The following is a 6,143-nucleotide window of genomic DNA, read 5'->3' on the forward strand; positions in this document are numbered from 1 at the left end:
TAGAAGGAATATTAGAGATTTTTTAACTTAAAGATTTAAACATTGATATAAGAAGATATAAGCAAAATGATATCATACCTTAAAAGAGCTATGAAGAAAGCATCAATAAACATACCATTCTATGTATGAAGAAATCCATGTGGATTCTTGGAGTAATTTTTATTGTGATAGTCTAATGGAAAGAAGTAATACAAATCATAATCACTCTAATGGAAACATACCTAGTAGAAGATACATCCAAATAAATATATTAATAAAGAAATAAGTGGCCTAATAGAATAAGACTATTTGACCATCTAGAGGATAAGTCATCACAATGAATGTTTATATTATGTACAAGTGTAAAGAGTATTGAGAGAAGATTTAAAATAAAATAAAAACATCATCTACAACATACACAACAAGTATGGCAAATATGAAGAAGTGTTGATAAAAAGATATAAACCATGTCAAAGCTATTGTTGAAAAAATCAATGATGCTTATACCTTCTAATAGAGGAGCAATCATATGCATCATGATCAAGGTATTCTTAATCTAGATTTGAGGTTTCCTATTTCTTGAGATATCTGACAAAGTTTCCAAAGAGAAGCATGTTGAGATAATGGGTGTTGCACACATTGCATAATATTATTATATTGTATTATTTTAATTTATTATGTAATGTTGCACCTAGATGGATGTGCAACATGTAAAGATTCCTATGGGATATACTTGATGAGTTGTATTGTAACATTGTGATGATATTTCATATAATTATTTAATATTGGGGAAAAGAGTTAAATTTCCAATATTAAATGTGGGGTCAAGGGGTTAGGTAGCACATGGTTTATGTAATACCACTTGGTGGTTTTGTGAGACTTGCTACTATATAAGCAATCACAAGGGTAGTTTTTGGTGGAGAAAGGAGAAGAAAATAAGGCAAAAAGGAAAAGAGTTGAGCGGGACAAGGCTTGACAGGTTAGCCAAGGGAGCATTTGTGAAGATTGGAAGGATGGCATGGGATGTGTGGATTCATGCTTGTTTACATAGATTGCTGGGTGGTGGCTATGGCTTTGACGGCTTCCATGGTTGTACTGCAATGGTATTTTTGTTGAATAATACATGTTGATGGATGTTTTTAGAGGTTGGGTTTTTTCCCTCAATGAGGGTTTCCTAGGGTATATCTTGTGTCACAATTTTTTGGGTATGTTATCTATTCTCTTGCATATGGATTTTTAATTTTGTACTTATTTAAGATCTATTATGGGTTATGTGGAAATGATTATATTCTTTGTAACAAGTTTCCTTACAAGTGGTATCAGAGCCAAGTTTTATTATTTTAACCCTAGATTAAATCCATGGGAATGCATGAAGGGATAAAAGAAAGGGAAAGATATATGAGTTATTTATTGTAGATTTGAAAGTTTTGAGTTTTTTGTTATGATGGGATGTTGATAGATTTTGGGCATGTGAAATTGTTGGTCAAAAGGATTTTTTGGATGTTTCATTTAAATGAGGTTTTTAGGAGATAGCTTGCAAAAATGACCTCCTAGACAAAAATAGACCTCACCATTAGATCAGGGTTGACATATCCATAAATTTTGATATATAATATGCCCTAGTTTGGCCATGTTCAAAGGAAATGAAAGAGTTTTTTAGTTTCAACCCATGATGGCCATCAAATTTAATCCTGTTAGAATTTTTGTCACAAAAAAAAATTGCAGTGAAAATGGTAAAAAGACTATCTTAATAAAATGACCATAACTTTCTCTCTGAATATCATATTTTAAACTTATTATAGGGATTGAAAAGCTAATTTAAATCACTACAACTTGGTGTAGGTTTGGTTCTATGATTTTGAATTTTTTTAAGGTTTTAAGACCCTGAAAGTTAGATGTTTATTTTGAGCACAGATTAGGGCATAACTTGGGCATATAGAGTCAAAATTTAGACTTCAAGTAGTAAATGGAAAGCCCTTGGAAAGATATGCATATTGGTTCAGATTTGGTGTAGGTTTGGCATGATTTATTTGATGATATATTAATCTAAATAGTTTATGGTATATATTGACTATGGTAGCATTGTGAGTTTATGACATTGTATGTTTGGAGATTTAAGATTTGATGTCATTGTATAGTCAATTCATATTTTAGATTGGTCTCATGATGATATGGTTATCAGTATTTGGTTTGGATATGTATGATGACTTGTTGGGTCTACAAGTTGTGTAGTGTTGTAAGTTGTCTACAGTTATAAAATGCATTTATGGCTTGGATATGGGTTGTCTTTGCCCATTAATCTTTCATTATTGATGCATAATTAGATTGGTGGTTTGGATTTGGGTTTTCTATGCCCTAATTCACATGTTTTGCTAATTTTTTTTCATATAGAAGGGATGCAATTTTGTTACTAGGTATAGTCATGGTGGAGGATTGTGGTTGACTATTTTATGCTAACAAGTTGGACATATTGAGATTCAAATGCTTAGTTCATGGATGTGATCATGGTGCCATGGATTTTTGGTATGACATGATTGGATATATAGGTACATCCTTGATGTCCATTGGCTTAGATTCCTAATTTGGTTATGGTGATATATCTTCTTGATTGAGGATCATGGTTATTTGGTTGAACATAACCAAATAAAAATGCAAACCATGTTCTTGAAGATAACCTATAAGAGGTAGAGTTGGGCATTGATACAACATCAATGGTGATACATTTGGGTATCATATATAGGGACAAACTAATCTCCAAACAAAATGCACTAAAGAAAAAATAAAGTCAAACTTTTTTTTTTTCAAATTCATGAAAACATAGTATTTTTTTTCAATTCTTTTGTTGTTTTTCATTGTTGGAATGCATAATTTCCCCCTCAAATGAAATGTAAAATCATACTAGAGGATTCTAGAAACTTTAGTTGGATTATTGAATAGGGTTAGGTCAAATTAATATTTAGGTTTGTAAAGTTCTAGAAGTCATTTATGTTAAGATATTTCTAGAAAAGTCTATATATCCTATGTCAGCTAATTTAGATGTTTTTGAAAATGATCTAAGAACTCTATAAATAGAGACATCTTTTAATGTTATTGATATGGAATAAATGGTTAATGAAATATATTTGTGCCACAACACGTTGAGTATTTTTCCATTTTAGTTTATTTTGTCCATCCACCTTTCACAAAGTGTATAAGAGTTGTCTTGGATTTCTACATGCTATCTAAACATAAATAAATTCTAGAAATTTACCTTTGAAACCCATTTTTCTCATAATTCTCAATCCAACATTACCATTAAAATGATTAGAAATACTTTTATTGTCATTGCAGTTTACACCTTTATCTTCGTATTCTTCAGTTTTATCTACACATTCTTTCTTATCAACCTCTTCAAAATAACCACAATGATCAAGTGATAAACTAAAATCCTCTGTACTACAAGAAACATCATATCTCAATTTTGATTTACTATTGTTTGTGCTAAGTGATTGATTTAGTTTATCTGTCAATAAACCATTCTCCTTTTCTATTGTCATGACATTTTCCTATAATTCTTTATTTTGCTCTCTAAGTTTGCATGATTCCTTCACCTACCAATTATGTGCATCTTCAACAAATTTTTATCCATTTTCTAGTTCTTCAATTTCCTCTATATAGACACTAATTTCATTAAAAAATTTACAGTTTTCTTCTTCCATTTCATTTCTTACTTTTGCCAATTCTTTTTTCAAAATATTTTTTTACACAATGATCTTGCATTTTCTTTCTTCACCATCACTAATTCTTGTAGAAACCCAAGACAAATTTGATATACCTTGTGAAAGGTGGATGGACAAAATAAAGTAAAATGAAAAATACTCAATGTGTTGCAGCACTAATATATTTCATTAACCATTTTGTCCATATTAATAACATTACAACATACCTATATTTATAGAGCTCTTAGATCATTTCTAGAAACATCTAAATTAGCCAACATAGGACAAATAGACTTTTCTAGAACTATCTAAACATAAATGACTTCTAGAACTTTATAAACCTAAATATTAATTTGACCTAATCCTATTCGGTAATCCAATTGGAGTTTCTAGAATCTTGTAGTATGATTTTATATTTCATTTGAGGGAGAAATTACACATTCCAACACTCCCCCCAATTTCAACCTCAAATTTTGTTGCATACAAATCCAAATCCTTTCTTTTTCTTGATGCCAAAATGTTATTTTTCAATAATCTTCATATCTATTAATTTCTTCATGAATAGTGTCTTCCAAGGCTGTGGCCTTTAATTTTGACAAACTTTTTGTCACTAATTGGCTGCCAACAATTTTCTATTTTCATAGGACTCACTAATAATCTTGCCTCATCTATCACAAATGTTGATGACAAGATTCACTAATAACCTTGATCAAATTCATTTCTTCTTTTAGCTACCCCTTTACAACTTCATCTATCAAAAATGATGATAGGTTTCTCCAAATAACCTTGCTTTACAAAATAAAAATATCTTTATTGTCACAAATGGTGACAAATGAATTCCTTCCTTCTTCAGCTATCCCTTGATGAACCACTTCTATAAAAAATGGTGATATTAGCTTGAATCCTGATGATACTACATTGGGGGAGTATCTTGAGAATTGGAGAGTATTGATATGTTGTATTCATGGCTATGTTTGTCGTTGATGTCAACATAATATTATTTCTATAAAGACTGGCAGAGTAGTAGACATAGATCTTGATGATACTAAAATTGATTTAATTGTTTGGTCATGCACAATTATGGACATGTTCAACATAATGTCCTGATGACATGGTTAAGTGTACAAAGTCTAAGTCAATGGCGTACGAAAGTTGTACCTGATTTAGAGAGGAGTTCAAAGATAGAGTATTAAGAAAGTAGTTTCTGATGATTATTGTCTATCTTACATCCCAGATGTAATGAATAGATGCATAGTCAAGTAGTGATAGAGGACAGTCAAATGATGACATCGATGAGTGCGTAATCCTTAGTATTGCACGTGTGAAGTTTTATATAGACTATGAGCTAACAGTGCTATTGTAATTGTAATTTAATTAATTATCTTATTTTAATTAATTTGGAAATCCTTAAGGCCGACTCAAGGAATTATTATGAAGATATGGTATAAAGGAAATATGTTTTCCTTGATTGTAAATTATGTGTAAAAGTATTATGATTGTTGTTCAAGCATAAAGTGCAAAAAGGAACACAGTGCTTATTGAATGTGTGTAAGCAATCCAAGGGATTATAGGATGCAAGATTTGAGATCTAGTTACAAGATCTGAAGGAGCATAAGTCTAGTTGACAGGACATAGATAGAGGAAGGAAGTACATTTTAGTTATATTATTCTACAAGGAATAGTACAAAGATCATTTAGACAGTGGGTTCATTGGTCTTTCCCTTGAAGCTATTTGGGCAGTGGGTCTAGCTATCTTCCACAACTCCTAATAGGGTTGGAATCTCCTAATAGGGATTCAAAGTCTCCTAACAGGGACTCATATGTACTGAATGTTGTAACAAACTCCTAACAGGGTCTATCCTCTAATAAGGAATATTTATATTAGTACGTCATCTTGTGGGTACCATCCCCACTAGAGTTTTACCTCTGGTCAAGGGTTTCCCTAGTTAACACATCTGGTGTTATTGTGTATGAGTATCTTGTTGTGGCCTCAATTTACATTATTCATACGGTTAATATTGTTTAAGATTGTTAATTATGATATTAGTTGTATAACTAATTCACTCCCCCCTCTCAGGTATATCAGTGGACTATATATTCTAACAAAGCTAAGTATGAAAGAAAAAAGAAGATTGCAAAAGAAGAAGAGGAAAGAAAGAAAGAAGAGGAAGACAAGAAGAAGAAAGGATAACAATAGTAAAGGCAAAAGAAGAGAAGTTGAAGAATGATTGGAAAGTTGTGATGAAAGAGAGTATCTTCTAGTGATAACTCAAACATACAGTTACCAAGGAAGACAAGATAATATTCCAACATGAGGCTAACATACCTTATGTTGCACTTAAGATTATACCTATTCCAATAGTTACCCTAGCAACAAAAACAAGTACATTATCTATAGTATCTGATGATGATGATGACCATAAGGTTTTGATGATTTCATTAAGTAAATTGTTGGAGAAGAACAAG

This window comes from Cupressus sempervirens, chromosome 3 (genome assembly GCF_028749045.1).
Source record: "Cupressus sempervirens isolate cs-2001-9-10 chromosome 3, ASM2874904v1, whole genome shotgun sequence".
Classification (NCBI taxonomy): domain Eukaryota; kingdom Viridiplantae; phylum Streptophyta; class Pinopsida; order Cupressales; family Cupressaceae; genus Cupressus; species Cupressus sempervirens.